The sequence below is a fragment of the Vicugna pacos genome, chromosome 26, assembly GCF_048564905.1.
Source record: "Vicugna pacos chromosome 26, VicPac4, whole genome shotgun sequence".
In the NCBI taxonomy this organism is placed as follows: domain Eukaryota; kingdom Metazoa; phylum Chordata; class Mammalia; order Artiodactyla; family Camelidae; genus Vicugna; species Vicugna pacos.
In genome coordinates this window covers 15,839,813-15,863,873 of record NC_133012.1, presented here as the reverse complement: position 1 = coordinate 15,863,873, position 24,061 = coordinate 15,839,813, and the positions used below count along the sequence as shown (strand labels likewise).

The window sequence follows — 24,061 nt, the reverse complement described above, 5'->3', positions numbered from 1 at the left end:
TTTGCCATGGTTTCTGAACTTTTAAAATAATGCAGTCTTGTGGGAACAGTTCCATAGATCACACTTTGGGAAGGTATAGATAATGGGGCACCAGTGGCAATTTTAAATACGGGTATTATTTGCTCAAGTAGTAGCATGAAGACCTTATGCAATTAGATCAAAAGAAGAAAAGCTTTAAAGGAGAAAAATGATTTTACAGAGAAATGGGAGGGGAGCTACACAGTATAGTATTACATAAATCTTCATAAAATAGTTTTTCAATGCAGAAGGAATGAAAAAAGAATTTTAATGCCATAAAAATATGGAAGAAAAAGAGTTCTAATGAAAGACCTTTGGATTTGGTAATAATGTTTTTTTGTGTCCTTAAGCCCACTTCAGTGGGCTAGTGGGGAGAATAGCTGTGCAGGAAATAAAAGCAGTTGGAGAGAATAGATAGGTCATTGGACGAGTTTAGATGTGAGAGGGAAATTGGACTAGTTTACCTGAAGTCACAACATCTGGAAGACCCAGTTGAAACAAATCCCTCTTAAATTTTACCATTAGAGAGTTATTTTTCAGGCTTTACCACTTTTTAAAATGCAAATACACTTTTAATTTATATTAAGTGATTATGCATTATTCCCAACAAACTCATGAGTCTTTTTTTAAAAGAATAAAACAAAATATACAGAAAATGTGGGGGTAGGGTTAATAGCTCAGTAGTAGTCCTGAGTTCAACCCCCAGTACCTCCATTAAGGGTGGAGGAGAAGCAAAATATAAAGAAAATGCAAGAATGTTTAATATCTGACATCGTTACAGAAGAGGTTTCTACCAAGAGACAAATGGTATTGTTAAGAAAAGGCGGGGGGTTGTTCCTGAAAGTACGAACTTTACAGAATTTCCAAAGATCTACAGTTTCAGAAAGGATGCAAATCATGAAACCAAGATCCAAGCATACAGTCCATAATCTATTGTTTGGCCAGCACAAAATTAGTTGGGGAGAAAGACAAGACAACATATAGGCAGTTACTCAGTACCAAACGATAGACAACATGGTTTAATGTTTAGCCATTGCCCAAGAAGACTGCAGTCTGACTATCTGGAGTTTAAATGTTATTTTTGCATTTTTTTAGACGACAAATTACTTTACATCTCTGTGCTGCGTTCTCATCTCTAAAATATGAATAATAATATAGCTATTCTATCGTGGTGTTTTGAGGATTAAATGAGATAATACTGTGCTTGGTGCATACTAAGTGCTGCGTGAATATTCAATGTTGGCAGTGCTGGTGCTGATGAAGAAGTGGGGGTAAAAAGGGCACGTGATAATGGGGAACTGGAGTGCTGCGTGATGTTCACCGAGAGCTGAAGGTGTGAGCAGACAGACGGTCAGAGAAGGTTTTCCAGGCAAGATAACGGATAAAATGAATTATGACTCTGGATACGCTGTTTCTTTAAGAGCGCCATAGTCCAGGTTCTTAATATTACTGGATTTGAAAATGCTAAAAAAATTTGAGAATGAAACCTGGTTTACAGACGGTCTGGTCCCATGCTCTCTAAATGGGCTCAGGGGAGCCTGATGACATGCCTCAGGGTCACTGCGGGGAACAGGGAGCTTTCCCCTGTCTTTTTTCATTTGACACAGCTGTTTTTTATCTATTTTATGTATTTGGGTTCCATATAACAATTTGCTATGTGTTATGTTTTTGTTTGGGGAGGAAAAGAAAGCTTTTCATCTCTAAAAGTTGGTTTAGACCTCTTCCTTCATTTTGTAGATGAAGACATTTTCTGCATTTTTCAGAGGACAGGTACTTCTGGGAAGGACTTCTTTACTCCCTTGATTCAGATGAATAAACAAGCATTTTAAACCCAAGACTGTACGTTGTGTTCTAATGAATGTCAGCACTTCATTTAGCACCCTGCCTTAAAAAGCCTGTGCACCCAGTAAAAACTATGCTCCACGGTGGGCAAATTCACGAAGAGCTGCAACCTTACAGAGGGAATAAAAGAGGGAATCAGGCATTCTGTCGGAACAAGCCAACTTCGTCTCAACGCAGAAAATGATACAGGGTATTGTATCCTTAACTCCTGGGGTGTTGGCACCATTGGCAGTTTCTAGGCCTTTCTAATTATAGATGTGCTGTGTAACATTGCCTCCACCTGCACCTCTAACAATAACAATATTCAGCACTTAGCATTGTCAAAGACCTTTCCAGCTTGAACTAATTAATTCACACAATTCCAACCATCTGGGACAGACAGTACTATTATCCAGGTTTTACAGACACAGAAAACTTCAAAAGAGGTTTCTCCAAGGTCATATAGCAATTGGAATGGGGCCAGGAGTGTACCTTAGAAGTTCTAGGCTTTTTAGTTTATTGGAAGATGACCTTACTAAACAGTTTAGATTTAGGGGTAATTTGATTTTTTTTTTCCTTCAGGGTGCTAAACAGATACCCCTTTGTTGGATACTAGCTCACTGTGGCTTCTCTCCTGAAGGAATGATTATACCCTTAGAAATGACCATGCAGGTCATAATTCTTTGGAAGACCAGGTAGTTTTGCAGCTCTTAAAGGTGGCTAACATATGCCAGCTGTTTCATCTCTTTCACTCTTCTCCTTTAATTACACCTACCGTATCTCTTTTCAGTTGAGTGATGCTAGAACACAGAGCTCTTGAAATGTAAAATGAAACCTCAGAAAAGTCAGCTAGTTACAAAGGCTTCTCTGTCCTTTTCTGGTGACCAACTAACTAATTGAGAGTCTTAGGAATCCCATACTCTGCAAAGAAGGCCCTTTAGAGATAATATCAGCTTTTTAATCACTAATTTAAAAAAAAGATTAAAAATAACTGATGTTTCCCTAGTTAGGAGAAAGTTAAATCTGAAAGAACACTAATTGGCTCACTGGTGGAAAATCATTGTTCCCTTGCAACTTTTGTCCTATTCTAACAGTTGTGGTTTGAAAGAGTATTATATCCTCCTGTATTCATTCACGTTGAAGAGGCAGGAAATCACATACTTAAAAAAAAAAAATTTCTGAAAAATCAAAAGCTGGTAGACTTTTATCTCGGCAATGATTATGCAAAATAATGACAAATTAGAATGAAATATTAACAGGAGTTCCATGTTGACTCAGAGACCAGTAGCACCAGGAAAAAAAAATTCTGAAAACTTTCAGAATATATAAGGAATTTGGTGAATATGATTAAAAACTTTTTCTAAAAAGAGATCTTTTGAAATCTAGGTTCAAAGAACATCTGCGTATTGTTTGTATGTGAGTCAGCATGTAGTAGGGTGTGTAACTCCGAGGAGCTAGGAGTTTGGAAGGACCATGTGTTTTACTTTCAAGGCTGTTTTTAATATCAAGCTGTTGGCCTGGGCCACTTACTTTTTAACAAGTATGTAAACAAATCTGATTCACCGTGAGGTTTAAAGGTCCTTGGTGTGGCTCCTCAATACTCTTGTCATTCAGAGAAGCTAAGCAGTTTGCTATCTTAGTTTTTTTTTCTTTCTTTCTTTTTTGTTTTTGATGGAAGTACTGAGGATTGAACCCAGGACCTTGTGCCTGCCAGCCATGTGCTCTACCACTGAGCTATACTCCTCCCCCTTTGACATCTTAGTTTTAGTTCAAGGATAAGCTTCCAGGATGAACCTCAACATGATAAAAGTGTATGTGAAAAGTTCAACCCTATAGTCTCATCCAGTTTTCTGAAACAAAGCAAGAAAGCAGTCCCTTAGTGATGATCACAGCATACAGGTGGCTATCAGGGGTCTCCTGAGATCCTTCCTGAGCCTCTTGAGGATCAGATGTCCCGAGGCAGGATGCTTACACAGTGTGGTGCACTCCCCACACTCATTCCTTCAGTCAGCAAGCCTGGACCAGACTACCTCCCAAAGGGGTGTGAGTGCCAGCTGTCTCTCTCTGTTTCATGATTTAACAAAGAACTGATCCCTGGAGCCCTTTGGTCACTGCAGTTTTTGCATGAGAAAATGTGCATCTGGGCAGCAGTTAGGGTGTCATACCACTTCTCTTTATACCACGCTTCACTGTCATCCAAAACTTCCTGAAAAAAGTCTATTTAGAGACTGAAACTTTCCCATTCTGGACACAAGCCCAGAGCAAAAAAGAAAAAAATTTATTTATTTATTTATTTATTTATTTATTTATTTATTTATTTATTTATTTATTTATTTATTTTGTAAAGTGTGAAGCAGTCTACTTGACCAACTTGAGTTACTCTTTGTTCCCCCTTATATCCAAAAATAAAGCCTGCCAAAACACAGCCTTACATTCTAAGATGTTGACAAGACAGTTCAAAATACTTTCGGGGCCAGAAAGTGCTTTAAAATATAACAATTTAGTGGGGAGGGTATAGCTCAGTGGTAGAGTGTGTGCCTACCATGCACGAGGTCCTGGGTTCAATCCCCAGTACCTCCATTAAAGATAATAAATACATAAAAACCTAATCACCACCCCCCCAAAAAAAATCCATAGGATATAAAAATTTAAGTATTTTACCTGGAAAACATTTTGTTCAAACTTCCTAAAGTAACAGAAAACACAGGAAGCCTCCTTCCGCCTTAGGAGGGGGTTTTGTGAAGTGGTCAGTGGAAAAAGATCCAGCAGTGGCAGGATATGGAGACTCTCCTGTGCTTATACTTTTGGCAGGAGTAGGCGTACCTGACCCGAGGCCCTTCGCAGGGCGGCTGTGACCTGCGTTCCATCTTCTTGGTGAGACACTGTGGCCCCTGTCTGTGGAATGGCCTGCAGGTCAGGCCTCTGCTCCCTGGCTGCCCAGGGTGCGTTCTGCAGAGTGACTGCCCCCGTCTGCCTGCTCACAGGCAGCCCTGTGGGTCCACTTCCCGGGCCGGATGGTACTGTGAATTCAGAGTGTGGCTTTGCTTACCCTGCACAGTTAATAGTGCAAAGGGCACCACCATAGACAACTTTCTTCACAGATCGAATCCTAGGGAAATCCTGGCTTTTTCCCCTCCTGTCGTTAGTCCTTCCTCCCCAAGAAGCCAGCCCAGTGAGCTCCCTAGACATTGACCCGAGGCCTTCACGCCTTACTGCTGCTTGGCATTCTCTGCTGTGGGCTGCTCAGGGTCTTCAGAGAGAGAGAGACTGAGTGTGGGCCTGGGGATGGACTGGGTCACTGGGAACTGATTGTGGGGCATGTAGTCCCTCAGGTATGTCCTCTGTTTTATCTTCTCAGGTGTTGATTCACCAGGGCCTCTGAGGCGCTAACAAGGAAGGGCTAGAATGCCTGCCCTTCTCAGGCAATGGAAATGCCCTTCAGTAGTCAAGCAACAGCTTTATTTATTTTGGTGGTAACTATTCTGACGGGAATTTCTGGACAGAAAGGAAGGGAGCTGCGACTGGATGCCCCCTGTAAATCATCACATCAGAGACACGGACACCTGCTTTTTCAGTGTTCCACATGTCCTCAGTGCACTTAGGGCCTCACTGTCAGGAGACCCTACTCCAACATTTTCTGTCAGTTATCACTTGGAAACGTTGCTATCAATGCTAATCTGGAAATTGTATATCAAGTTTGTAAAAATCCGGTAGAATTTAAGGTCTTGAGGGAGGTGTCCCTCTGTTCAGTAGAGCAGCTGTTACCAAAGAATGTGTATTAACCAAAGACCAATTAAGAAAGGATATGAAAGACATACAAAAACACAAACAACAGAAATAGACCATAATCTTCCAGGCCCCTGTGTTTGGTTTAAGGTCAGAGTCATTGCAATCTCCTGAAAGGCGTGCTGTTCTCTAAATAACTTTTCTTGGTCCAAACCGTTGGATGTCATATAACTGCCAAGGCAGCAGAATTCACTGGAAGTTTCCAGCATCAGATTTCCTTGGAACAGGTTTACTCATGCCTTCAGTCTTCTGGAGCTGATTACTTTGCCATAGTAGGTGCTGACTCTGCATAGTAATCTGTTCTTATCTTACACGGTGTTTCCAATGGTTGGACAGTTGGAGGCATGCATAAGGCAGACACTTGGCTAAGCTAGTGAGTTTAATAATCCCTTTTTCTGATGTTCATTAGACTCAAGTTATACACCTGCCTGTTTGGTATAAGCAGGCCTCTAGGAAAAGAAATGAGTTTATTAATGTCTGTGGGCCTCTTCTATCAAAATTTTCATGTGACTTTATAGTACAATGATTGTTGTTAATTACAGATGCCTTTTTAGAGCACTATAAAAAGATGAATGCAACATTTATTCGACAAACATGTTTTGAGTAACAGATAAGTTATGAGTCACTACAACAAAATGATGAAAAATTAACCTATGTAGAGTTCATAGTCAAATGCAAGAGCACAATAAAATAATTAGAAGCAATTAGAATCAAGACCTAATAAAATAACTAGAATATCTTTGCACTTTATCTTATAATTGCAGTCTACACAAAATGCCATGGAAACTCCAAAGAATGAGCTGCTGCTAGTTAGATCTGTATTGGGACAGTTAGTTTGACAGAATTAATACAATATTTTTCACAAAGACGATGTAGCTACCAAAAATAAGCTTAATAAGATCTTGGGGTCCATTTGTAGAAGTACAATATCTAGAATTCAGAATAGTAAATATAGGTAATAACTACTTTGGACTTATCTAGCTACATATGGAATACTGGGTTCAATTTGGGATCAAAATTAAAAGGATATTAAGAAACCATAAGTTCATTCAGAAAAGACTGTTCACAGTGGACAACATGAGTAATATTTAGCCCAACTGGGATACCCAGAGAGAACTCCCAGAGAAACATGCTAACAGTCAGCAAATACCGGAAATGTTTTTGTAGAAAGATGTATTATATTTATTCCACAAGACCTCAAGAATAAAATAAATAAATTAAATGTGTGATGGATGCAAACTGCATATATGTTAATTTTGACTACATTAGGAAGACTCTCCCAAGAATTGGAGCTACCTAAAAGATAATATAAGCTGCCTTGAGTTGATAAGATTATCATCTCAGGGTTTAACTGAGGCTGGAATTTCTTAGAAAATATTGCAAATGCACACAAGCATCATCTGGGTAGTTAACTAAGTGATCTCTTTGGTCTCTCCCAAATCTTGGATTGTACCATTTGGAGTTGTGTTTTAATGTTACACATTATTTCCAAAACATAACCAAGTAGATGAGTGTTCTTATAATCTGTGCCTTTGGATTGTCTTATGACCAGTGCATGACAGTAGTGGGTGATAAATGAATCACTTAGCAAGTGACAGTCTGTATTAGTCTATACCAGTAACAAAAGTCATTCTCTACCACCAGGGGAATCTTATGATTCTTCACTGTTGGAGAAAACCTACACCAAGAAACAAACAAATGAAGTCAGCAAGTTGATGCAGAGTGAAGGCAACAGTTAAGACTAGGAGAAAAGCAGCATCAGAAAGAAGCAAACCATGGAGCAAAAGGTACAAGAAATGTCCCTTGCCAAGAACAGGAATACAGCTCACACTTAAGGTGATATTTAACCAAGAGCCAGACACTATTCTTGTTTTGGGGGGTGGAGTTTTTTTTTTTCATTGAAGTATAGTTGATTTACAATGTTGTGTTAATTTCTGGTGTACAGCATAATGATTCATTTATATATATATATATATATATTCCTTTTCATATTTTTCATTATAGGCCATTCCTATAGAACTTGTTGTTTATCTATTTTATATATAGTAGTTAATATCTACAAATCCCAAACTCCCAATTTATCCCTCCCCACTCCTTTCCCCCCTGGTAACCATAAGTTTGTTTTCTATGTCTGTGAGTCTGTCTCTGTTTTGTAAATAAGTTCATTTGTGTCCTCTTTCTTCTCTTTCTTTCATTCTTTTTTTTTTCTTTTTTTGGATTCCACATATAAATGAAATCATATGGTATTTTTCTTTCTCTTTCTGGCTTACCTCACTTAGAATGATGATTTCCAGGTCCATCCATGTTGCTGCAAATGGCATTATTTTATTTTATTTTTTTTATGGCTGAGTCCGCTGTATGTATATACCACAACTTCTTTATCCAGTCATCTGTCAATGGACATTTAGGTTACCTTCTTGTCTTAGCTATTGCAAATAGGGCCGCTATGAACATTGGGGTACATGTACCTCTTGAATTAGAGTTCCCTTTGGATAAATGCCCAGGAGTGGGATTGCTGGATCCTAGGGTAAGTCTATTTTCAGTTTTTTAAAGAATCTCTGTGCTGTTTTCCATAGCGCTGCACCAAACTACATTCCCACCGACAGTGTGGAAGGGTTCCTCTTTTTCCACACCCTCTCCAGTGTTTATCATTTATGGACTTTTTAATGATGGCCATTCTGACTGGTGTGAGGTGATACCTCATTGTAGTTTTGATTTGCATTTATCTGATAATTAGCAATATTGAGCGTGTTTTCATGTGTGTACTGGCCGTTTGTGTATCTTCATTGGAGAAATGTTTGTTTTGGTCTTCTGCCTATTTTTGGATTGGGTTGGCTTTTGTTTGTTTGTTTTGTTTTTTGTTATTGTTGTTGAGTTGCATGAACAGTTTATATATTCTGGAAATGAAGCCCTTGTCAGTCCCATCATTTGCAAATATTTCCTTCCATTCCATAGGTTGTCTCTTTGTTTTGTTTATGGTTTCCTTTGCTGTGCAAAAGCTTGTAAGTTTAATTAGGTTCCATTTGTTTTTTTCTTTTATTTTTATTCCTATTGCCTCAGTAAGCTAGGCCTAGGAGAACATTGCCACAATTTATATCAGAGAATGTTTTGACTGTGTTCTCTTCTAGGAGGTTTATGGTGTCTTATGTTTCAGTCTTTAAGCCATTTTGAGCTTAGTTTTATGTGTGGTGTGAGGGAGTGTTCCAATTTCACTAATTTAGATGCAGCTGCCTGACTCTCCCAGCACCACTTCTGGAAGAGACTTGGACATTGTTCTTGGTGCTTCATCTTTGCTCATTAGCTCTCCCAACAACCCTATGAGCTAGGTTTTATAAAAATCATTCTCTTTTGATGAATGAATAAACATAGCCACAGAGAGGTTAAGTAATAATGCCTAAGATCACACAGCTCATAGGCAATGAGCTTGGACTCAAACCCAAGCACTCTGGCTGTTGAATTCACACACTTAATGCCTGTGTAATGCCTATGCCTCTAGGCGAAGAAGGAAAAAATGAGTATTAGAGGATAGAAGGAAGTGTGTAAAGAAAACGGCTAAGGGAAAATGACCTAACAATTTCAGTTCCCTAAATTCTACTTTTAAAAAAAGGTAGATAACTGTTATACGTGAATATTTCATTTACAATCAGGAAAAATGGAAAAGTTTTCTTAACACATTTCTAATTCTCCTCATTAGAAATCATTATAACAAATTGACTTCTGAATGTCTTTCAGCCACTTGGCATTTGGACCTGTGAGTCTGACCTAACCTCCCGATGATAAAAGCCAGAAAGGATCCCCTTTCTCCTCTCTACAGAGACAAAGGGGAGAAAGCATCTCTTAATCGTTGTGTCAAAGCCCAAACTCAGGCAGGATGAAGGAGGATTCAGACATCCTCAGACTGACAGCAGTTAGAAAACGTTATGTCTTTCACATCATTAATGGAAGTGAGCAGTGGAGGAATGTTTACAGTCTCAAAATACTGTTCCAAAATAGAAGCTTGAATCAGCACCAGCTGTATACAAAGATCGCGTGATGCTCAGTCTTTCTCTGGACCCTAGATATTTCTCTCCCCTTAATTTGGGACCGTCAGAGTTGAGTAGGGGAAGAGCTTACAAATATTCTTTATTGTACCTTAATCCATGCTGCTATGCAGAGACTTCAGCCTCTCCCTTCAGCCTACCTGGCAGGGTGTATCCTTGAACCTGAGGGTAGGAGCTGCCTGAATCCTACCTTTACCAGTTGCCTTCCATACAGTCCGGGGTAGCTTCCCAGAATGAAGCACAGGACACACCAACATATTGTCAATATTCATAGAGACATCATAGAAAATTTTACTTTGGTAGATGGGACCTCTCAAAGAGTTTCTGAGACTTTGTTTATTGCAATCCTGTGGGCTGTGCCGTAATCAAACCCCACCCAGAACCAATACAACAATGGGCAAGTGAACGTACAGAGTGAAAATTCAATTGTTGCCTCTAATTCAAGTCCAAATGCCCAATCTGTGTTCCATTATGAAGGAAGGAGGAGAACGGACCCACAGGGAATCTTGGAAACAACTAAAGGCATCTGCGGGCCTGAAGCATGTGTCATTTATTTCTACAACTTGTATTTTAGAATGTGGAAAACTGTAAAGTCTGACAGAAAACCCCTAATAAGAGTCAGAGCCAAGAATTTGCGGTTAGTAAGGGGCGCCGTGTGGGAGAAAAGGGAGGGAATGATTCCACTCCCTCTCCCTCCAGTTTCTGAGTCACAGATTTAAAGCAATCAGAGGCATATTCATTGCATATTAAGTTATTCATTATTCTCCCCCAGATGTCCCGCGGATGCATTGCGCATAACGCCATGGGTCAAGTGTAATACTACCGTGTCATTTCCATGTTGAGCGAAGGTATTCTGATGCATGCTAAAGCTTGGGAAAAATACACTGGAGAAGGAGCACTGTCTTACCTGTCTGACTGTATGATGTAAGTTGACTTATTTATTAATACGTTGACCATCAAATCTTCAGAAACTGTATCAAAGATAACCACTTTCTTTGCAGTCATTTGATTTGTCTGTCTGCTTATTGGACTACATAATGAACATGAATCAAATTTTTAAAATACAAAAGGGCATACAAAGTGGGATGGGTATAGCTGAGTGGTAGAGTGCATGAGGTCCTGGACTCAATCCCCAGTACCTCCATTACATCATCAACATCATCATCATCATCAGGCAGCTGTATATGTAATGACCCTAGAGATATGGAATGTGATAAAAGCAAAAATGTGTAACTGTGTAAGTTTCACTACCATTGGTGTAAAAGTAGAGACTGTAAAAGGGCATACAAAAATTTTCTCCCCTTTACTCCTGTGCCCTAGAGGCAGAGCAAGATTAACAGTTTGTTTTGGATGCTTCCAGAGTTATCTTATATATATACACCAGCAAATAGATATATTCTTTTGTCATTTTTTTTCTATATGAAGTGTGGGACTGCACTCAAATGTACATGACTCCAATATTAAGTTTTGTGGCCTTTTCTAAATTTTGCAAAAGAAGTTATGCTCTATAGAAACTTCTTAAAATAGGGATGTGTTTTGCATTCACATGCTTCCATTAAACAAATTCTAATGCTGTATACTAACAATGTCTTTTCTTTTTACTTGATTTTCAAATATCCTGTTTAAATGATCAAATAGAATTATCATCACCAGGTACTGTTTCCCTTACATCATGCCCCAAAAGCTCAGCCTTCTACAGATGTCAAGGTTTCATCACATATAACTGATTGGGTTTTCAGATTAAGATTTGAACCATGTGTTATTCATTCAATAATGCTGGAATTTATTCCAAATTATCCTGGAGGCCACTTGCTTTTAGCCTCCCATCAAGAGTTATATTGAAACTCCTTTTTGAATTTACTTTTATTCTGTTCTTCCACACTTGGCATAATGCCAGTTCACTTTTGACTAAAAAATACAACCATACTCTCCTTCTTTAGTCTTTTAGCAATATTGCAATCCTGGCACTTGATCTCTGCAAGCAATTATCTCCTTTCTTCAATTCTTCTTTTAATATTCTTTAAAGGAGTTGAAACATCTGAAGTAGCCCTTTGGTCTATGCCAAAATGTTTCCAGCTATCTCAAAATATGAACCAAATTATACCAAGGGGCTTATCTTTTTAAAATGAAGTGTACAGGAATGATTCTAAATTCCCTAGCTTAGAATTCAAGGCCTGCAATATTCTGCTTTTTCAGAGACATCTCCCTTAATTGAGCTTTCAGCTCAATAAAGATTATGTTATTTTTAGTTTCCTATATCTTTGTGGTGTATTTCCCCTTCCACGACCTCATGAAGGCCATTTCCTTTGCTAGCTTTTCAGCCTATTTGCAACCCATATATCAAGGTTCCACCAAGCCACTGAGATGCCCCTGATCTCTTAATGATGCTATTTCTTATTCGTAAATGGGCATATTTTATCTTACTGAGTTTTACAACTGCCCTCTGAGATAAAAGGTGTGAGCATTATTATCCTGTGTTACAAATGAGGAAATTGAGGCTTAGAGGGCTTAATCGTTCTTTTGAACTCTTCTGCACTGACAAGATTCTCCACTCACTTTACACTCACTCTATACTACCTCATAATACTATCTCTTTACATGCGTGTGATTTATAGTGACAGCTCAGTCTCCTTAAAAGCTGTTTATCTGATTGTTTCTTGTATTCTCCCTCTGTGACTTGAACAGGAAAGGAGCTCAGTAAATATTAGTTGTTTGACTTGTTATAATTAAAGAATGATAACACTTTGAGCAGGACAGGAGCCTTATAGATCCCTTAATGAATACTTGTGTTTCTCAGAAGTTTTGAGGTTTGTATGGTCTAGTGGGTAATGGGTACAGTGCCTTCATTTTCATTAGAAGAGTTGAGATAAAATTACTTTAGTTTTAAATAAGTGCCGATATATAATGGTATGGAATACAAAATTTAAACTAGTTTTAAGATGAAACATGAAACAAGTTTCTACAATGACATGTGAAACCGTTACTGAACTGAATTTGGGTCTGCTCGCCTGCCACACAGCAAAGCCAATCTACTGACACTGGGTTGTGGTGAAGGGAAGTACAGCACTTACTTGCTGGGCACCAAGCAAGGAGAATAGGCAGCTCATGCTCAAAAGACCCAAACTCCATTGGCTGATACAAACTACTATGTACAGAATAGATAAACAACAAGGTCCTACTATATAGCACAGAGAACTATACTCAATGGCTTATAGTAACCTATAATGAAAAAGAATATGTATAACTGAATCACTATACTGTACACAAACTAATACAACATAAAAAACAAAAAATAAACAAACGAAAAAGCCTTAGGGGGAAAAAAAAAGGACCCAAACTCCCCAGTGGCTTTCAGGGGAGGGTTTCTGAAAGGCAATGTTAGGGGTAAGGGTTGCAGCTCATGGACTTTCTTCTGACTGGTTGGTGGTAAGGTAACAGGGTGATGTTTTGGGAACCTTAATCATCAACCTTCTTGTTCTAACCAGTCTGGGGTCAGTATGTAGTCACCATCCTCTACCTGGGAGGGGATCTTAGTCTCTGCAGAACAACTCAAAGATATGCATCAGATTGTTTTGTCTATTCCTTGAGGAGGAACTAGGACTCTGTTTTATCGCTGCTGATTATTGTTGAAGTTATCATTACTTTTCTTGCTTAGCTGCTTTTCTTTTGTTTCTGCATTCCCTCACTTCCCTAATTAGTAACTGCTTCAGTCCGCTCTTTGGAACTCAGAGAAGGCCTAGGAGTCTAGAGCCTTTTTCTACAAACAAGAAAAGGGGGACGTAGAAGGGATTTTGTACCCAGGAGGGCCCCTCAGGGTCCTGCCTGGTTTTGAAATTTCAAAGAAACTCCCGAGAAAGTCGACCCTAGACTTCTAGGGGCTAACTTATTTTCTCTTCTGAAGTTGGTACTATTTCTATTGAAAAAGTTGGGAAGCATAAAGTTGCAACACTGGCTGAGGCCTGGAGAGGCTAAGCAAATTGCCCCAAATCACTTATTAACTCAACCAATATTGATTCAGCATCTGCTACTAATTGTGCAAATACCAGGGCTAAAACAATGAGCAGAGCAGACAAGGATGCTGACCTTATAAAGTCTGCATGCAAGTGGGAGTGAGGGGAGGAGAGAGTCATTGAATTCGTATTCATTGTGTGTAACCCATATAAACCAGCCACTCTAAATAAGTCTAAGTAACAAAACAGCAAATTAAAGTAATAAAGAAATGGGAGAAAATGTTTTATATGAATTTCAAATAATGATAACCTGTTAACTCTTTTAGGACAGGAACTACATTTTGTACATTGTTTTTTACTTTGTACAGTGGATCTTTTAGAGTATCTGTACATGGTAAAGCGCATGGAGAACATAACGTCTATTTAATAAATATCTTTGGATTCGCTGTAATAAAAAGGAAATGGCACACATTAAACTCATACAATGTTATGTATCAATTATATCTCAACAAAGCTAGGGAAAAAAGAAAATGACTATTACATGTATCCATGTATTTTTTTCCATAATAATTGGCCCCTCTTAAATGTTTAACCACATCGAATATGTAATGAACATAAAATAAGACTATTTTATTTAAATCTACTTTGTGGAAGATAAGACCTTACACACTCAAGCCAAAGAAGAGTCTGATCAGAACGTAGATAAATCTGCAATAACTGTCCTGTAAAAAGGCACTGAGGCCTCTTGGAAAGATTCTATAAATCACAGGCTCAGGTTTAAACCAGCTGTAAGTAAATCTTGGTAAAGGGTCTTCTCAGTTAAATGAAACTATTTGGTTCTTCCCCAAAGAAGGCAAAAATACACCTGAAGCCCTTAGCTTCAGGCCTCCCGGAAGGCTAAATTCTTCACTAGTTGCACAGCTTCCTTTTAAAACAATTAAAATCATGTCTGGTAAAAGCATGCAAATGGTGCTGTCTTCTACTATAACATTGTAAATAGATAGAGTTTAGTCACAGTTCAGTATCATTTAAGATCTTTATTAATAATGAGAGAATAGAGTAGATGAAAAAATAAAGCTCTAAGTTCTCAGATTCCATTTTCGAGGTTAAGAAGAAAATATATTTACCAATCACAGAGTCAACCTAAATACCTTTCAAAACGATTGAACCTATTTGAAAGCTTTTTCCAAGGACAACTCAGGCAGGAATCAATACAAAGCAGTAAAGTGACTGCTTTGTTTGCCTTCCAAAAAAGCTCTGTAGCAAATGAATATTTAATGATAGACAAACCAATATGCTGAATGGAAGCAATAATGGTTTGGGAAAGCAGATAGAAGGGTTCTGTTACACTGGAGGATCGGGTGAATTACAATTAGTCTAATGATGGAACTTTTAAGTCTCTGCTTTATGGCTGTTGTCCTGAAATGCTACTCATGGGTCTGTTATGAATCCTCTCTCTCCATGGTCTGTAGATCTTCACCACATGCACGCAGATAATGCATCCTTATAGTTATCCAAAATGGGTCCAGGAGTCTAAGATTGAATTTACCTTATTTCTTTTCCTTGGCTTGGCATTTTTACCTGGGGTACAAAACAGAAGACATAAAAACAGTCTACAGTATTTAAAAAAAAATCACTTCAGAGACTTCCCAGTTACCATTTCACCTTGGTCTCTGAAAGATACAGAATAATACAGTCAAGCAGCAACAAAGAAGTCTGATGGGGGGCTTACCTGGAAACAGTCAACCTACAAGAAAGTTTGAAATCAATCTAATTGGGGAAATTTTGCCCTTTAAAAGCAATGGATTTTTTAGTCCATTCCTGAGAGATGAAATGGCCAGTCCTTTTATTCCATTAGGATTTTTTTTTGCTGGAGGTCCTAACCTCTTCCTCAGAGGGAGCTACTTGATTTCTCAAAGCCTTAGAATTATCGGGGTCCAGTGGGTGTGTCTGTACAAGTCTTTGAGTCAGGGAATGAAGGGTTGGGGTGTGTGTGTGTGTGTGTGTGTAGGGGAGGTGGCTATGGAAAAGGCTCTCGTTTGAATCCTAGAATATGTTTACTATATCACTATTATTTTAGCCCCTCTAAATTAATTTTTGGGGTTTGGTTCTATTTTCTCCTTTCCAATTCTATATTCAATAATTTATTGTTTTGACTTACTGGAATACTCTTTGAGATTTTCAGTTCTTATGAATGGGGTTATTGACAAGGGATGTAAGGCCCAAGACTGGGGGGCAAGTTAAAGCAATTAGCTAGTAGAAGTCATCTAAGCTCTTCTGAAGACACTATCACTTTGGAACAGTTAAGCTAAGCTGTGTAACCTAGAGTAATCTACTTGAATACTTTGTACCTCAATTCCTCCATCTATAGAATAACTTAAAAATAGTACCAAGCACAAAGGGTTGTTGCAAAGCTCAAATGAGATTAATACATGTAAAACACTTAGAACAATGCCTAGCACATAGCAAGTATTCTATAAATGTTATACATCATAACTATAATTGCATTTTCTTAAAAAAATCTAATGAACAGTGTTATGCCATTTATATCCATCAAAATTCTTTTCTGATCTAGAGCAATTGTATTCATACATTACTGTATAATTTTGTAATATGATCTTGGGTTCAGTTGTTTTATTTATTTCACATGAACATATCCACTGTTACATCTTCCACTTGTCATTTTAATTTGTATATCACAATACACCATGATTTACTCACTTATCATTTAAATATTTTGGGGCATTTGAACTGATGCTAACTTTCCCTATTGTAGTTAATGCTGCACTGAAAATTTCAATATAACTTAGTTTACCCCTCTCAAAGCGAGGGAATGGGTAATGGGTCAAAGAACATGTTATAGATTGCCCTCCAGGAAGATCTAAGTATTTTACCATATATTTCTACCATTAATGTGTAAAGTTTACCTTCTGCCTCGCCCCAGAGACTTGGCAAGATAAAGTTTTAGAATTTTTAAATTTCTTCCAGTTTAATATGTCTGTAAGGGAAACATCAAGTTGGCTGGATTTGTCTTTTTTTTTAACTTCACTTTTAATACAACTGTGATTTTTAAAAAACAATATGATTTAGTCTGTTTTCTTGACTATATACTTTTTGACCATTTATCAAGTGAAAAGCAACTGTTGACTTACAGAATCATTTATTTCCTCATATATTTTTGAGAGAAATCTATAATCAGATTATGTTTGTAACAGATCTATTCTGTATTTGAAAGTTTTCTTTTATAATTTCAATTTCACATTTTGTTGCATGAAAATTAAAAGTTTTAAAAGCATATTCAATCAATCTGGTCTTATTCCTGATAACAACCTTCATTTCTCTAGTGCATGTTCTCTCCACATCTGGGATAAATAAGCTACTCTTCAGTTTTTAAAATACTCTTTTACTCTGATACAGCTGGAATTTATTGTAGTGTTTGGGTCTCATGTGTTTATCTAACTTGATTCCTTCCAACTTGTTCTCCAACTATTTGAGAGACAATGTATTAAGTGGTTATTTCTTGCCCTGTATTTATTTTGTCTCTGTTATAGGTCAGGTTCATATTTCAGACTGGGATAACTCAGCACCATATGATTTTGATCATTGTTGCAGTGCATTCAGTTTTCCAAATTTGCTAGGCTGAATCCACCCTTATTACCTATGAAAATGTTCTGATACTGTGATCCATTTATTTTTCACTACCACTTCTCACAGGAATTTTAGTTGTACTATAACAAATCTATGTATTAAAATAAAAAATATTGATGTCTTTATTTAGTCTCTCTGAAAAAACACTTGGCCTAGTTCTTCAGTTTTGTTTTTAATTTTTTTCCCATTAGGATTTAATCATAAAAGACCATGTTTCAGTTAAATTTACTTCTAGGTATTTAATGCATTTATTGATATAATGAATGCTGTTTTCTAGTTGTATATGATAACTAATTTTTATTTGATTCCATTGAAAGTTTAAGCGTGCATCCTATAATGTGCAAATGTAGATTTGTTTACATTCTCTACTTAGTGATACGGTAACAGAATTACTTCATTATGTTTTTGATTTTTTTTAAAGTAAATTGTCTAAAGTGTGACCTGACTCTAGTGTTTCTTCCTTAAGAGATCTTGTACAACAGATTATAAAATTATTCCTGATCCTTTTCATTAAAAACTTACCTTTAGTTTTAAAGTTGTGTATTACCTTTGAGCTATACGTCTGGGGTTGGAACACAAAAGTAAGTCTAGCAAAGAATTATTAAGAGTTACAAAGGTACAGTTGTTTGGTGCTTGGAGGTCAGATTGACCTAATACTGCTTTTTATTAGCTGTGTGCCACTGGGCATATTTATAACCAGACTGGGTTTCAATTTTTCATTTATAAAATGGGTAAAATGATACCTACTCAACACAGTTGTTATGAGTAATTAAATAACATGTAAATTATCAAATGCCTACAACAGTGCATAGTATACAATCAGGGTTTGGTATTATTATTTTTATAATCATCATAATTAATTTTAATGACTCAGAATTTTAACCAAGAAATTCTGGAATCCATGCTACCTATCAAGCTAATACTTTTTTGCTGTTTAATCAGTAACCTCTCAAGGGTCTTTTTCTATATTTTCTGAATTGCCTGCTTTGATGGTAACATCTCTATTATTAAATCCACTACTTTTACATCTTAGTAAATAAAATTTTCCTATGCTTTTTATTTTTAGCTATGTCATCCTTTGCATTTAAAAGAGTTTTATAACCTAAGCTTATAATAAACTGATAAACGTAAGTTAATATTTCCCTGAGTTCTGTGAACCTCTCTAGTGAGTTAATCAAACCCAACGAGGGAGTCGTGGGAACCTCCAATTTATAGGCGGTTGGTCAGAAACACAGGTAACAACCTGGACCTGAGTTTGGCATCCAAAGTGGGGGAGGCACTGTGAGACTGAGCGCTCAACCTCTGGGATCTGACACCAAGAACTGAGTTAAATTTGTAAGACATCCAGTCATTGTTCACTGAGAATTAAATTGCTTCTGTTGGAAAAAGCACATTGTAGATGGTTAAAAAAAATTCATCCATATCCTTCTGGATGAAATGAACCAGTTAAATCAATATTTAAAGGGTTGCTTCCAGGTTACATGCATTTCAATGGAAACCTTATACTTTACCTAGAATGCCAAATCGTTAAAATAGGCAACTCTAGGTATTTACATAAAAGTGGCACTTATTTTTGCCTTTTAACTTTTCAGCAATAGAAAATTCTTTTATACTAAAGACCACTAAGAGGAATGGGGTTGTTTCTTGGCACCAGAGGGGATGTGGTGGCTACGGGGAAAAGAAATGGGAACTTCTATCTAGCTCTCTGTCTATTTTAAAATCTTATCCTTTTCTAATTTTGTGTATAGTTTATTGTAATATATCAGCACTCTGATGAGATACATATATATAATTTATAATAAATGTTAGGCATGCATACTCAATTTTTTTAATAGATAGGGGATTACAAGTGGAGAGATCACTGATCAGCTCATCGAACAGTTCAGGTGTGAACTGAAAGGCTGACATGAGGAGGGATGGCAGGCCTTGGTGGACCGAGGGAATGATGTTTTGGGAAAGTAAGTCTTTCCTTGGCCTCAAGTTCACAGGCCAGTGGAAAGGGAATTGAGTGATATCAGCAGTTGCAAACATGAGCTCACACACCAATCATAAGAACGTGAGTAATAGTATCCTCTATTTTGCCCTCACAACAACCCCATGAGAGCTAACAAACTAATTTTATAAAAGAGAAACTGAGATCTAAACAGGTCAAATCAATGAAAACATATCTAGGTGTCAAAGCTAAATCTTCTAACTCCAATTTGTGCCCCTGATTTTGGAGTGATAATGGATACTTTTTATTGTTTGTAATCCTATCTAAGATTTGCAATGAAAAAATTTTTTTCCTGGATTAAAAAACAAATTATATACTCTCTCTCTCTCTCTCTCTCTCTCTCTCTCTCTATATATATATATATATATATATATATATAGTATATGGTATTTTTGGAATCATACTGTAAATTAGAGGATATTAACCATAATTTCATAGGTACTCAAAAAGAGATCAGAAGTGTACTTATCCAAGCTGGATAACTTTTAGTGGTGTTCAGTTACTCTCCTGGATTAGCAACCTGACTTCTTAGTGTTCTAGAAACCCAAAGTGAAGATTATCTTACTTCCTGATCACTAACCAGACACTGACTTAACAATGTCTACACACGACAATGTGACTTAAGCACACGTAGTGTTAGTTGTACTCTGTGTATGGAGGAAATAATGATGATAATATTTTCAGTGGCTCTTTTCCTAAATTACCAACCTATGTTTAGAAGAGTGATTATATTTTGAGGAACGCTTATCTAACAGCATGAGGGCTAATTGCTCTTATTCATTTAGTATACAGCTCTTCCTACATCATTATGATTTGCAAACATTTGTTAGAACTTAGAGCACTAGGCCCATTTGACTATATGTCATTTGCAAGGAGGGAGGATCTCAGAGTCAAGTGTGAATCAGTAACTCTGAATCAAGACCAAAAGGTGTAAAAGGACTGAACCAAAAATCAGTCTGTAGACTAGGCCTGGATGCGGGGTTGCAGTCACAGTGCAGCATCATTGAACCCATTAAACTCCAGAGGTTTGTAGTCTTTGAACTCTTAAGGTGATCACTGATCAATTAGCAAGGCCCAAGAGGGATGGGGGGAAGTTGGAAGGCTGCCTCCAGCTCTCTAAAGAGAGGCATTTGGCAAAGAAAACAAGGCCAGAGGCATAAATTAAAAGCAAACTCAAAAATTCTAAGCAGACTGTGATAATCTCAAAGATATGAGACGCCAAAGCCACAGACTTGTTATTGTACTTGTCATGAAGCAATAAATACTTTGAAATTGAATATACATCCCCCTTTTAAGGGAAGACTCCATCAGGTCAGAGCAAAGGCTAAGCAAGTCCAAGTGTGACACAGTTATGATTCACTGTCAAGAGTGGATTATGCAGAACAGTAGTTTCTTTAGTCATGACATTTGAAGCAGTCGAAGTAAACATTTTCAAAGTGGTTTCGTAACAAACTGCTGGTGCTATATATTTTTTAATTTCTTCCTAATATGAAGTGGTCAAAGCAGAACTACAGAACAACTTGTTTGTGTGTGAGCTAAAATAATTTTGGCATCATGGTGTAAGAATGATTCCTTCTACAGAGCCTATAAATGGAATAGAGGGACTGCAGAAGATGCCTTCCACAGTGTGTGGGGAATGGAAGAGCTCCTCGGATGTTCTCAGGTCACTTTGATAAGAGGAAGCAATATTTCCTTGTTATAAATGCTACTGCTCTGAGTTAGAAGAAACTCGTTTCTTTCTTGAGATACTTTGTTTACAAATCTGCAGACTTCTGCCTAAGAATAACCCTACTCTGATAGTCACCATTCTGAAACATCGAGAGGAGAGTCCACTTGAGTCTCCAAGTCCACTAAGAAGAACGGATAATTAGGGACCCAGGAATTATTTGTGAATAAATCAAGACCATTCACTGCTCTGATGCTGTTTTATTGCTATGTCATCAGTACTACAGTGGGTCAGTTTATGCATTTGATTGATCATGCCTGTCTCACCATCTTGGGATACAGCTAACAAAAGTCATATGGTTATTTGTAATACACATTTTCTCTTAACAAAAATAGGAAAAAGGTCATCAACAGTATCACAGAATGCCAGCATTCTGGGTCTCTGACACTTCTAACAATTCTTCAGCACACAGCAAATAGCTGGCTGACTAGAAAATTTCTGAAATGTTGTATAAAACAACTGCTTCTATCTCTGAGGTCAGGGATTTGTAGAGATGTTAGAATTTTACCATGAGCATATTTGACTTTCTGAAGGATATATGAAGGAACTGCTAGCCATTCACATCTATTTATAGTCAACTCAGCTCGCACTAGGCTGTTCCATGGTTTGATTGATGTTGGCCTGGTCTCTGACTGAGTGAATACCTTCATCAACCTGAGTTTTATTATAATACTTCGGGTTTTTATTCAAAGACACTATGAAAAATAAACATGTAAAGTTTACCTGACAGTATTATTAGCAATATATTGTTTTCCATTCAGTAGTCTTGGCTGGAAAAGTGAGTGAAAAAATTATTTCTTTGAATTTGGCGCTAGGAAAAGTTTTTGCTTCCTTTAAGGAACTATCAGCCCCTTTTGAAAAATGGCAGTTATGTAACAGGTTGGGGCATTTGGCTACCAAGAGGCTGACTGGTTTAATTTGTTACTCAGTGGTATATGTACTCTTACCTGTATGCTTTTTGCTTGGATTCTATTTTATACTTGGATTCTATTTTTTAAATATTTAAAAAATTTACTGTGCCAGTCTTTCTGAGTTGCTCATATCCCTTGTTCAGTGAAGTGGTGGTATAAGTATATGTCAATACCAAATTAAAAAAGAGAGAGATCAAGTTTGGGAATAAAATAAACAATTCCATGGGATTCCCATGGAATTACTTCCTCCCTTCACAAATCAATGGTACTAGAGTTTCTCTCTTGGGAATTAAGCCTGGAATTCTTTTTTTTTTTCTTCTGATTAAATGTACTTTGGGAAAATTAGCTGGAAGCTCTGCCCCAGGGAGATGTCAATGTTAATAAAATTCTAAGAAATTTGCTAACTCACCATTTTCGCCATAATCACAGCATAGTTAGAGTTTTATGTACTAAAGTCTTCCTTTTTTGATAAACTAGAGAATAGAGAACTTGAAAGCATCTGTTGAGCATTTTGCATTTTTCCCCTCTTAATGCATGAGAAGTCTGACCATTTATTTCATCCATAAGTGAAATTATTAGGGAGGGAATCTGAGTCATTCCTGACGGCAAAACTTCAGGTGGTGAAAAATTTTAAGTTCTGGAATGTGTACTATTATTTACATGGTTCAAAATTCAAAAAATACAAAATTATATCTAGGGCAAAGTTCATCTTCAAACCGTGCCCTCCAACTGTCCAGCTCCCTTTCCAAGAAGCAACCAATCTTACCAATTTCTGGTATATCTTTACAGAGGCATTTTATGCTTCTACAAACAAAACACATGTATATATGTATACATACAACTCTATATAATTTCTCCTTTTAATAGAAAATATAACACACTTGCATAATTGTTTCACATTTTTTAAAGTTGTGCCCATAATGTATCTTGGAGATCATTTCACAAAAGTACAAAGAGCTTTCTCATTCTTTTTTCTTTAAGCCTTCATAGGATGACATTTTATGGCCATATCATAATTTACCAGTCTTTTATTAGTGAGTATACCTTTTTCCAATTTTTTGTTACAAACAGTGCTGACATGGACAAGCTTATACACACTTGCCATTTCTCATGTGTGTTGTAAGGTAAATTCTTACAGGTAGACTTACTGGCTCAATGGATATGTGCCTTTGTAATTTTTTTTTAGGTATTGTGAATTGCCCTGGACAGATGTCATTCTAATTTACATTCATATCTGCGTTGTGACTGCCTGTTTCTCCACCCTTTTGCCAACACATGGTGGTTACCAAACTTTCTAAACTTTGTCAATCTGATAAGTGGAAAAATGATTTCTCAATGTAGTTTTAACTTGCATCTTTCTAATGGAAAAAAAATCTGGAAACTTTTTTTTTTTTTTTAGTTCTTTTGTTCCTGGAGTCTGCAGCAGGTCAACATTAGAGTTCAGAGATCGAGAACATGGCAACCTGCCCAGAACCAAGATGGAAGAAAAACTCAGCAGGCCCCATTTCAAGCATATTTGCCTTGACGGAGTCTTAGATAATGTCCCTACAAGGTAACTTCTGTATTTATGCGAATGAAATTAGAAGCTAAGTTTCAGATTCCCTAATGGTGGCAAAAGTTGCCTCTAAATACTAAGGAGAGGTTTGGGTTATTTTTCCCCCCTTCAATCTATACCATGGAAAAATGAAGTAAAACAGGTTCTATATTTATAGATATAACTAAGCCACGCAATAGAACTGTGGTAGAGGGGTTGGACCAAGTCACGTGGGTCACCTGAGGGTTATAAAGATTAAATGATATGTTTAACACTAGGAGCATTCTGCTCTGGGAAGAGGCATGGTGCTAATTAGCATATTTGCCTCATGACTTGCAGAAACAATGTCAGTGCTTTGTTTTGTTTTGTGTTTTGGTGCTTTCACATAAGGGAGAACCATTCAATGTTTAATGCTGCATCTCTTTAAAAATAATCACAAACAATTGTCCTCATGTAATGAAATAAAAAGAAAAGATTAGGAGTTAGGTCTGCTGGGTTGGGTTTGCACTTGCCCCTCTCTAGTTTTGACCTTACGCAAGTCACACGTGACCTTTCTGAGATTCTATTTCCTCACTTGAAAAATGGAGGTAATAATCTTACCTGTATACCTCTGGGTCTAGATGAGGAAGTAATG

General features: G+C 37.2%; 1 non-coding gene across 1 annotated transcript; it reads left to right on the top strand.

Annotated features, from left to right (window-relative positions):
• The first annotated feature begins 4,346 nt into the window (after positions 1-4,346).
• TRNAG-ACC (transfer RNA glycine (anticodon ACC)) lies at positions 4,347-4,419 on the top strand. Its single transcript has one exon. It is a non-coding gene; the product is annotated as a tRNA-Gly (tRNA).
• Positions 4,420-24,061: the final 19,642 nt, after the last annotated feature.